This window comes from Etheostoma spectabile, unplaced genomic scaffold (assembly GCF_008692095.1).
Source record: "Etheostoma spectabile isolate EspeVRDwgs_2016 unplaced genomic scaffold, UIUC_Espe_1.0 scaffold393, whole genome shotgun sequence".
Lineage (NCBI taxonomy): Eukaryota > Metazoa > Chordata > Actinopteri > Perciformes > Percidae > Etheostoma > Etheostoma spectabile.
In genome coordinates, this window is record NW_022605598.1 from 265,051 (window position 1) to 277,408 (window position 12,358).

Genomic DNA, 12,358 nt, shown 5'->3' on the forward strand with positions numbered 1-12,358 from the left:
CATGGTTTCATTTTCAAAAAACACCATGTTTTTGTTGTACTGCATATTGCTGCAGATCCGGTTTTCACCCTGTGTTTAGGTCTCTGTTTTTACAGAGTGAGACATCTCACTTCTATACTATCTTTGTTGGGAGATGCATATGCTCAGTAGCTAGGTAAGATCCCATCAGCTAGATAACTCTTTTTCCAACGTTGGTTAGTCCAAGGCAGGATTAGCTGGGTGACTTCTTCTAGACGAGGGACACTTGTGGAATACCTGCAGAACTGGGACATGGAAGTAGTTCTTTTGGAGATTATGGTGAATTAGTGTTTGTTGTAGCAGTGTTTTGCAATTTAGAACGAGCTAGCATTTTACAGTTAGCCACCTCGTCTCGACTAGTCACGTAGAAAGCTGTGCAGATTGTGAACAGCTCACCCGGAGACTGAAGGCAGGAAACCTGTATCTCACTCAAAACAGCATGGATAGTTTTTTCCCAAGTTTGTATGTGTGTGGAAGCTCCAGAGACACAAAAAAACACCCCAAATCCCAGATAATATGAGCACTTTAATGTTTACAGTAGAACTTGGCTGGAGGTTTTTTGATTTTGTTTTTTTGTACTCCTGAGATGAATAATCCGCCCAGAGGTAGAGTAGGCAACATTAAAAGTCATGACCACTGTAAATCTGTTGTACAAGCCTGCTCTTACCTTAGTTAAGACTCACATGTGCAAGCCTAAGCATATAGAGCAGTTCAGAGGCCTCGCTTATATATTATTCAAGAATATGTGGGTCAACCGAGGACCACTGGCCAAAAAAGAAATAACAGTCCGTTCCGTCTGTACAGTTAGCCATAAAGTTTGCGTCAGCCACTAACTTTAGCTGGTTTTAAAAAAAGCCAAGAAAAACCTCTTCTTCAAGAAGTCTTCAAGTTGTCAAGTATTAGGATAGCATTTGAAAGCCCTCAATTCATGTTAACTGTTCAAAAAACGATGTTTGCTATTTCATATTGCAGAGCGACAACAGACGCCATCTTGCCGTCCTCCATGTTTTAGAAGGATGAGACGTCCTTTCCTCTGAAGCATCACATGAATTTGTCAGCTACTGTATTTGGGCGGAGTTAGCAACGGCATTTCACTTTCACTGCACATTTAATGCCACTATTCCATTCCATCATATACTCTGATCTTAATTATTGCGTATTTTAATAAGTTTACATCCCTGATTGTAAATGTGGTGAATTATTGTAAAGGAAAATTAGACTTCTTGTGTGTTATAGCTCACACAGTTTTGTAAATAGCTCTTTATATTTTAAATCCGCCTATTCCTGACTGATCAGAACTATTACAATAATAATCACTAGACTCATTTTTTTAGTTCCACCTGCACCCCTACTTCAAACATCAAACTTTCATGTGTTTTGGAAGTTCCTAACTGACTAACAATAGAAAATATAACTAAATAAATTGGCCAATTGGATAAATTACAGACAACTTCATCCACATGAAATAAATTGTTGTGGGCCAGATAAAATACAAATTTAACAAAAATAAAATTTGGCCCCAGACAAGTCCACTGTACTCCTCAGAGATCCGCTCTACAGTCTATTTGTTCAATTTCTACGTTGAAACACGAGAGCTGAGGATATGGATCGTGTGAATCTGGCTCATAATTCTGCAGCAGCGGTGCCTACGTAGACTATTACGTGAAGGGGGAACGTCTAATGCAACCACTGATAGGGTTAGACTATTACGTTGGCCTCAACAGCAGCATTTTCTAAAATACTGCTGGTTTTGTGATGTTGGCAATTGCCTGAAGTGCGCAATAGAATCATCAAATGAGGCGTATCAAGTGTCTTTCAGTGCGTTTAGTCTTCAACAGAGAGAAATACAAGGTGTGGCTTGTGAGTGTGGGAACTGGTTGAAATGTGTCTCACAGGGAATGCATGAGACTTGAGAGCCCTGGACGATACAGTACCTGACCCCCAATTTCCACCAGATGTGTAACGGCTCCGTCATTAGGCAGAGTCATTAAGTTTCCATTAAAGTCAATGTGTGTACTTCCACGGACTGTTGCGTCCCGACTCTGTCCCAGCACCGGCAATCCGCATCAGTCTGGAGTAGATATGCAGAGCTTCTATTTTTGCCGGACACCGGAGAGCTCTGCATAATTCCGCACACGGCAGATAGTATGGGACAGGAAGTTGAGCACAGAAACAAAATGAAACATCCGGTTAATTTTCAAAATAAAATAGAACGTGCTCACGGTGGATCATATTTCACTGCACTACACCTTGAAAACACAGCACAGAGTTGTTTTCCCTCTTCTCCTTTGTATGGAAACAAACTGTTGTTGTTTTTGTAGTTTTATTCTACATAAATTCGTGAGATCTTGTGGGTCCTCTAGACTACAGCTGTCAGTCCTGGTCGCAGCCATTCCGCAACAAATCCGGACCTGGTGGGTATTGACGGACGGCGGAGCACGGAGCCGACATGCAGCGGAGCCGATCCGCGGCCGTTACACATCCGGTGGAAATTAGGGGTAAACAAGTAAATAAATTTCTCCAGTGCGGAGAAAGTCTGCTGATTATCCATTCAGTGTCTAGGCCTGCCTTCTTCATCATGACTGACAAGCTGAATAAATAAAACTGCGGTATAATAAATAAAAGACTGCTTTCTGGATTAATTATTCTTACATTTATAAAAATTAAGCTATGTTAATAAATAAAGAAGTAAACACTAACACTCTTTGTACTATAAGCAATGACATTTTCTTTCATTAATCTTTAATTTAGTTAATTTAGTGAGGCATTTCCTTATTCCATCTAATATGTATTTGGTTCATTATGTCATTGCTTATTCATTTCATACGTTTATTTTAATGTCTCCTTTTCTTTTCAAGAGAGAAAGTTTTCTTTTCGTGTTCTGCTAGTTGAAGCTGGTTTTGCTTTGGAGTGCTTCTAATTTTTTTAAAAGACTGGTCAAGAAATATGCTTGCTAATGATGCTTATGGATTCCTGCTGTTGACATCTGGCCTCAAATGCAGACAGCAGTGATCCAGTGGAACAGAATCACAATGTGGCAGACTTGCATAGTGGTGCATGGCAACACTTGCTGCTTTTCTTAGCTCTTTGATTTTAGACACTTTTTTTCATTGTCTGAAATAAGGGTTATGTAGCAGCATGCAAGCAAACTGAGCTTCAGTGTATTCTAAACCAATAGCATATTATTTGTGGGTGCATCGTTTGTTGAATATCAATTTAATTTAACTGATATGTATCTGTCAAAACAAAAAAGATAAAAAAACATGACCTCACATTGTATATTGCTGTGATGTGAATGTTAGCCAACACAGAGCTGTGAGTATAAGCCATGATGTACGGAGCAGTGCAGGTATGGATTGGCCATCAGGAGTAGGCTACCGTGGCCCGGTCTGTTTGCGTGGGCTGCACTCCAGTCCAGATCTGCCCACAGAGAGAAGAGAGATCACATGATTGGTCCACTGGTTTGTCTCTCTTCTGAATACCAGCCAATCACATCCCACTATGGCCCACTTCCATCCTACCATAGAGAGAAAGCACATTTAAGTCCCGCCCCCACAGGTGTCGAAAATAACCACAAAGTGCTGGTAGCTAGCTAAAATCACGAGATTTAAGTATGTCAAACGATGATTTTAGCACCCTCGTCTACCAGAGAGGACAGGTTAGCTGTTAGTAAGCTAATGTTAGCTATGTGTTAGCAAGCTAAGGCACGTACAAACATAATATTATAGCTTTTTTGATTTATCCACATTCCACTATGACACAAGCTACCGTGTACAAAATGCAGCTTTAGCTTAATTTGACTCAAACCAGCTGGTGGTGTCGCTGCAACTCTGCTGTTCAAGTCTGCCCGAAGGCACGTAACGTTATATGGTTAAGGTGAGATAGAGTGACTGAAGAATCTGAATTTTTATGATACAGTATTTACATAATTAAGGAGTTGTAATGGTTAACAGTAATAATGAATAAATAGTAGCAGCGGAGCATTGCACAAATTCTAAGCCAGTGTTATTGCACAAAACAGAAAATATTGTCCGTGAGAGAGAGAGAGAGAGAGAGAGAGAGCGCACAGCGGCGATCAATCAAAGAAATAAAATGTTTTTGCTGATTCATCACTAGAAATGCAACTGTAGCAAGCATCTCGCAGTCAGTAATGTTATCCACATTCATGTTTACGTGAAACAAATGATACATAATACAGCTACAAAAAGCCTAAAAGTTGAAAGTTAGGACTGGTTGTTATGGAGACGATACACCGTCTTCTCTTGTCATAAGTGTTGAGTTCTGTTGCTCTGATTGGTTGTAGGTCTATCCAATTGAGTGCAGTGGAATTTTCTTTCCTGGTTTGGTTGAAACCATAGAGCGGTCTATGGTTGAAACATGCCCAAGAATCACAGACCAATGGAGCAGAATCACACTCATATTCTACGATGCCGACGTCAGGCTATGGAACAGGTGAAAATCGTAAGAATCTTAGGAATAGCAAACATATAACTGTTTAAATAGTTCTGTGTTGAACAATTTCCTCTGTTTTGCATATTAAAAACATGGACAACTGTGAAATGTTGCAAATGAAGTGCCGTTAGATCAATGTTCTGAAAAGTTATAACAGCATTACTTCTTTGGGACGCTGACCTAACTTGAATGGCCGTTTGGTTAACCCTCATGCCTCTGAGGGCATTTACAAGTGCTTAGTAGGATCTCTACCTGAAGCTCCATCGCTCAGCCTCAGTATGGCCAATACCAAATAAAAACAAGCATGGAATGGATGCTGATACTAGCCAATAAGGATTGTTTCCCATCTGCCTGGATTGTGACCCAGCGTGAGCACTGATTCATTCTGGGGAAAGACATTAAATGATACCCGACTTTAAACGTTTTCAATTCCATTTAAAATTAATGCGGTCCAGTCTTTTTTTTTTTTTATATATGCTATTGTAGATTTATGAGCTATGATTGAATGTTCTTTTCAGACATAGTTACATAGCTTAAAAAGTTAGGAAGTGTTGTTAGCACTTATCATTGATGATATTGAGATGATTAATTAGTGAGCTGCTTTTGAAATATCATTGTCCTGCTCTAATGTGAATTTAATTAATTTTGGTGACAAAATTACAAACACAAGTGCATTTTTTTTTCCCTTTAAGTAATGTGGCAGAGAGCAAATTCAGATTTTAATGTGTTGGACTTGCTATGACCCCTGTTGACCATAATGCCATCACATGCAGGGGTTTTCTCTAGTAGGTTATTATGGTAGCCTGTTTAGTGACGACTAGTAGTATGCTAGGGCTAATAGGGCATGTGTAGGCTGTAAGTACGCTAGTCACTACTACAGGAGGGAGGGTCAGAATATTTTACCGGATAAGCGGACAAAGATGGATGGATGGATCCGAGTTAGTTGCTCCCTTATATGTTTTTATTTTTATTATTAGTATAATAAAGTATCTGCCAAAGCCCACAGTATATTTCCTGACATATTTATAAGATATTGTGAAATTTTCATATACAACACTCAGGTAATAAAAAAGTGAATGAAAGTCTCTAATTTTTATATATATATATATACACATATACACTACCGGTCAAAGGTTTGGGGTCACTTACAAATTTCCATTCCACTCCACTATAGACAGAATACCAGCTGATCTGAGTGGATGGCAGATCTTTAATGTAAAATCTGCATTGACCATTATCCACAACCATTCTTTCAACGTTCCAAAGGCACATTTTGTTTACTAATCTGATATCATTTAAAAAAAACTAACTAGAAAAACATTGGAGAACCCTTTTGCAATCATGTAAGCACATAATGTAATCTGAAAACTGCTGCCCTGGTTAAAAAAGCAATGCAACTGATCTCAGCTGGTATTCTGTCTATAATGGTGTGCAATGGAAATTTCTAAGTGACCCCAAACTTTTGACCGGTAGTGTATATATGTGTTTTTTTTAAATGTATCACCGTGCATAAAAATCCCTTATCCATCCACTTCAAACCATTCATTCAGCCATCAAACTATCTACCTATACATATCCATTCAACTATTTTTCTACCAACATTCATCTGTCTATCTATATCCATCCCTTAAACCATGTCAATCTAGAAACCAACATGATTACCACACACTCACACAACATTACACACAGCTGATAGGGAATGCAGGTAATAACATAGGTAAATTATCAGCCATTGTAACGGTTTGAATCATTTAATCTGTAATTTGTAATCTGTAACTACGTAACACAGGCATGAGAGTTTATTCTCACCTTTTTTGACCAATTCTGTATTTGCCAGTGTCCCCTTCTTCAGGATTGAGAGGCAGGCAATTAGAATGAGATGGAGCGGGGGTTCAAAAACAAAATATGTATGGACAGTGGTTGGTGGAACTGAGGCAGTTGTAAGGTCAATGAAGGATGTGAACATTACAGAAAGGGATATTGGCTATTCATCTGACATATGTTCAGAATTGTCAACAGTCATTTTTGGTGAAGACCTTAAAAGCAACCGTCATTGGCTGTGGGTTATTTGGAAAAATACTTGTAATGTCAGAGATTTGGTGAATGAAGATAATTCATCAGTTGAAGATAACATACAATCATCTGAAGACTTGACCAGGAATGATGAAAACAAAGGAAAGTGGAAGAGGTTGCCAGTGACAGCAACAAAATTCATTTTATTGAATAAAATGCAGTGGAGCAGACTTGTTCCAATGTGTGGTTGCAAATTAAGGCAACCATGGACCCATGTGTTGTTTAATAGTTTTCAAAAGAAGAATCCCTGTTGTACTCTATCTCTCAGAAGCCAGCAAGTGAAACGTTATCACAGCAGGAAAAAAAACAACGGCAAGATGTACATTTCCCTCATGCAATCAGAAATATGTATTTAAAAGGAAAAATGAGCCAGCAAAAGGCAGTGCAGCGAGGATAACAGTTCAACAGATTGGGCAGATAAAATAAAACATAAAATTCAGGACGGCAAGCAATACAAGAAGAGGGAAAATAGCAAGGGCTGTGCATGAATGAGTGAGTAAATTCTACTACAGAAGACTGCATGCGGTTTGTCCGAAAAGTGTTGCAACACACCAAATTGAGGGTTCACCAAATAGAGACAGACTACAGCTGTCTTCTCTCCAAAGTGTTCTGATGGCCTTTAACAGAGAAAGTATTGTCCGCTACCTTGACGATGCTATTTGCCAGAATCAGAAGACCTGGAGGGAAGTTGGAAACAACACTGTTCTCCACATACTGTATGTGCTGCACATATCCTGAAGGCTGTCAGACAGCTAATTGGTAAAAAATAACATCTGAGCAAGTATTAATGGAGTTTGTCTTTGCAAGGTTGCAAAACACAACAACAATGGCAACTGCACTGGGGTTGTTCCTTCCTTCTGTTTAATGCTGACTGGCAAACATAATTCCAGTCTGGTCAAAGAAAACCTGAAGGCCTTGTCAGTAAGGTCAGTAAAAGAAGGCAACATTGCTAATTTGGAAGTAGAGGACAAGGAAGAAGGGGCCAAAGAGTTTGAAGAAATGGGAAAACAATTATTCAGAGATCTGCCTGCTCAGATGAATTTCTGAAGGTGTTTGAGGAGGTTCAAGAACAACTGGCAGAAAGCAAAGGCGATTCAGAGACCTCAGAGGTGAATCCCTATCACTGCCCAGCAATAATTGAAGTTCTTTTTGAACATTATTTAGGGATATTCCCTCTCTGGAGTGGACAGTTGCTGGGGAATTTGAAAAGGTATGCTACAGACAAGAAAGATGATTCTTTTGGGTCCACCAACACTAGGGAGACCAACAGCCATGTTGAGCGAAGGTTTGGCATAGTACGTTCTAAATGAGAAGAGACTGAGGCCAGGAATGTTTGTTTTTTTAGAAAAATGTTTGCCTCTTTACAGAGAGCACATTATGAGCCATAACTTTGTCATAACGCCTGATAAGGTAGTGTTTGAACCTATAAAAGAAGATATCAACCTATCTCAAGGGTTGGGCAAAGAGGGGTGGGACAGAGGCTTCCTCAGAAGCAGTGCCAGCTCCAAAGAAAGCAAAATCTGCTCTGAAGGCTTCATTTTGGAGATGTATCAGTAAGCTTCAAAGACACCGTTCAAATTGTGTTTGCATGTAGATTTTTCAAACCTAAATGATGTTTTGGAAGATGTTTTTCACACTTTTTGAATGGCATCTTTGCTTTTTTGTTTACCCCTGCAAGTGATAAAATTGTTTACATGAGTTATGATTTTCTTCTGCGTATTACTATAAGTCAGTTTTTTTTCTATTCAACCACGTATTTTGTCAGGTCACATTTGATGGCTATAATGTGCACTGGAAGTTTGTGGTGAGTATACTCAGTACTTAGTACAGTGATCATGTGCTTTGAATGGTTACCAGTTATCCATGCAAAGATTATCCATCTTAAATTTTATAAAAATAGATTTAAAACTAGGATACCAGTACTGAAATAAAGAGATGTAATGTGTATGACGCAAATAATTTAAAACACTCTCCTCATAACATGCCTTCGTCTGAGGGGCCCTTTGTAGGCCGTTACCGACTAGTTTCAGGTAGGAAAATAGTTGTTATGCTATAGGCATTCAGAGATCTTTTTTTACAGATTGCTGTTTGTTCGTTCCCATCTATAATTTAAGACTTATGGTCATACTTTGTTGCAAAAGAAGTTTGTTTATTATTGGGCTTCTCAATCAGAGGGGACCCCAAGCTCAAATCTTGTTCAAGGTGCCTTTGTTAATAGTGTGAAGAAAACAATATATCTATTTTAAACATTTGTAACAGGTGAAATCACCTTGGACAAATCTGCAAATAATGTTCAGTGATATTTATCAATGTGACCTGAGGTTTTTAAGTTGTACATTTGTAAACGTTTTAACTGAACGATTGATTTTTGCTGTTGTTGATGTTTGGCATGGTTCGATGACCTTTTTATTCTAAATATAGTACGAGTCAGATGAAGTGGAGGACTCAAAAAAAGGCTGGCATCAGATTTGGGTACATGGATTTTAGGATAAAAATACATAACACAAAAAGATTAATTGAAAAATTATGAATTTCACTGTCCTTTTATCCGTTACTGGCAGTATTTCAAAATGCGCCAAAACAGATTTGGGAAGGAGGACTGGGTCAGTATCAAGTGGAAGGCTGGCAACATAACCCACACCTATCAAAAGATGGCACCAGGATATTTGTTATGCATATGCATATTGAGAAGTCTGCATACCATGACAAATTGTTCAGCAGCCGCAGCTATTTGGCAAGGACAACTTCAGATTAACAGAAAAGTATTAAAGGGAACTATGTGTACTCCACCGTGTAGCCAGTTATTGATAAACTGTTGTTACGGTCTAGACTCAATCAATAAAGCGGCTGTACCATGAAGTGAGCCAACCTGATCTCACAGAATTCTGTGAAATAAACACGGCCCTTCAACTCAAAATCTGTGGCAGTTTCAAGCAATTGCAAAAATTCTGTGATTGGCCCTCAGAAGACTTTTGTGAAATGAACACGGATCGCCGAAAATTCCGTGATTGGCCCACAAAAGAATTCCACGATAGAAACACAGCCAAAGTGAAGGAAAAAGTCGTGGGTGGGCGTACGGTTCTGTGACACGCGGGAACAACAGTATGGATGGGTTTAGGAAATGAAGAAAATGACTTTAAGAAACATTACAGGTGGTGCACGAATCCCGGTCACCTGGGTGAAAGTCCTGTGTTTGACCCATCCACCACCCAGACCGACCTCCTAACACGGATCTTTGGGCTTTCATACTACTAGCTACCATAGTCGCTCCAAATGCTACATCATCTTCTCGTTGACTTTACATTGGCAATGTTTTCTGTAGGGGCCACGACTTTTCACACATTTCGTGCCACCACCACGTAATGCGCTGTTAACAGTTTGTGATCATTTCAAGGATTTCTGTGAGACCAGGCTGAGTGAGCAGTGTTTCTTTTCTTGTTTTAAGACATATACAGATGTCCAAGACGGTGATCCAGGAATTAAAAAAAAATACCAGAGAATTTGCGCGTACCCGCATCAAAGAAATATCTGAAAAACTTGAGAAAGGACATGGGAGAAGAAATCAGGTATATTAGTAGAATAATTTATGACTATGATTTGCACTTACTACCACTTCCTCCCATCTTAACCTGCAAACATAACAGTAACACACTTCTATTATTTTTAATTGTCAAAGGATGGCTTCGGTTCATTCTGTGGAGTTGAGGATCTTTCAAAAAATGCTGATGCTGCGGGGGAGACAATTTGGGTGTTTTTCTACTCAGAATAGTGCGCATAGCATTACAATGTTACAGGTTTCTTAATGTTAAAATTTTCTCCCCATTTATTTTATTTTTTATGTGATCAATTATCCCCATGTAGATCCAGTGTGACACTTGTGCAAGGTGGTTCCACAGGCCCTGCCTTGGTATTACAGCAGCACAAATTCCAAAAGAAAAATCCCCTTGGTTTTGAGCCATGTACGAAAGCCCTGAACAAAGAGGCTTGGTGAGGGTTGATATGTAAAAAAAAAGAAAAATCCCCTTGGTTTTGTACCATATGCAACAGCCCTGAACAAAGAGGCTCGGTGAGTGTTGAAATGTAAAGTTCTAATGTGTGCTTTTTATATAATATAGTTGTTGCAAGGTGTGGAAAAGTGAAATCTGCAATTATTGTAGTTCTTGTGTGTGTATTGTGTGTTGAGCAGTAGTGTTGTGACCTTAGCAATATAGTTCTAGTGTGTTTTCTTCTGTGTTTTAATTACTGAAATGTTTTACATCTATCTTTTTATACTGTATATTGGTGTTGTTTGTTCTGTAGCAATAGTCTAATATATGTATTAAAAAACATATGTATAAAGAACTGAAATACACCTGTGGATAAAAGAACAATGTAAGAACACAAGAACACAATGTATTGGTCTGGAAAGACTAACCTACATTGCTAAAGGCAAACGGAAAGACTTTTTTAAACTTTGGGAACCATATATGAATATAATTAAAGATTGAAAGGTGGGCTCTACCTAAAGTAAAATGGTAGATGATGATGATGGAAAATATTTATTTTAATAATATTTTACTTTAGAGTGTTGCAAGGTAATGTGGTAAGTGAGAATTGTCCTAATTCAGTTACATTAGAGGGTTTTCGAGCATGAACGTCCTTTTAGGTCATACCACAACTCTAAATAGGATTCAGGTCAGGACTTGGCTAGGCCACTCCAAAGTCTTCATTTTGTTTTTCTCAGCCATTCGGTGGTGGACTTGCTGGTGTGTTTAGGATCAGTTCCTGCGCAGAACCCAAGTTGTTCAGCTGAGTACACGAACAGATGGTCGGACATTTCCTTCAGGATCTCTTGGTAGACAGCAGAATTCTAGTTCCTTTTATCACGGCAAGTCTTCCAGGTCTGAAGCAGCAAAACAGCCCCAGACACACCACTACCACCACCATATTTTACTGTTGGTATAGTGTTCTTTATGAAATGCAGTGTTCCTTCTACGCCAGATATACTTGGACACACACCCTTCCAAAGAGTTCCACTTTTCTGTCTCATCGGTCCACAGAATGTTGTCCCAAAAGTCTTGGGGATCATCAAGATGTGTTATGGAGAAATTGAGACGAGCTTTGATGTTCTTTTGCTCAGCAGTGGTTTTCTCCTTGGAACTCTGCCATGCAGGCCATTTTTGCCCAGTCCTTCCTGATGGTGGAGGCATGAACGCGACCTTAACTGAGGCAAGTGAGGCCTGCAGTTCTTTGGACGTTGGTGTGGGTCTTTTGTGACCTCTTGATGAGTCGCCGCTGCGCTCTTGGGGTAATTTTGGGCGGCGGCCCCCTCCTGGGAAGGTTCACCACTGTTCCATGTCTTCGCCATTTGTGGATAATGGCTCTCACTGTGGTTCGTGGATTCCCAAAGCTTGGAAATGGCTTTATAACCCTTTCGACGATAGATATCATACTTTCTTTCTCAATTGTTCCTGAATTTCTTTGGGTCTCGGCATGAGTGTAGCTTTTAAGGAATTCTGGTGGACCTTACTGTGTCAAGCAGCTCCATTTAAGTGATGCCTTGATTGTGAACAGTGTGGCAATAATCAGGCCTGGGTGTGGCTGAGGAAATTGAAATCAGGTGTGGACAACCACAGTTATAGTATGTTTAACAAGGGGGGCAATCACTTTTCACACAGGGCCATGATGGTTGGATTTTTTTTCACCTTTAATAATAAACACCTTCATTTACAATTTTGTGCTTTTGTGTTTACTTGTGTTGTCCTTGACTATTGTTCAAATTGGTTTGATGTTCCGGAACACTGTTGTGTGACAAACATGCAAAGGAACAGGAAAT

General features: G+C 39.3%; 1 protein-coding gene across 2 annotated transcripts in view; it reads left to right on the forward strand.

Annotated features, from left to right (window-relative positions):
• The window catches only part of LOC116686537 (kin of IRRE-like protein 3), a 278,508-nt gene that overhangs the window by 206,801 nt on the left and 59,349 nt on the right, over positions 1–12,358 (forward strand). The gene's annotated exons all lie outside the window — the stretch shown is intronic.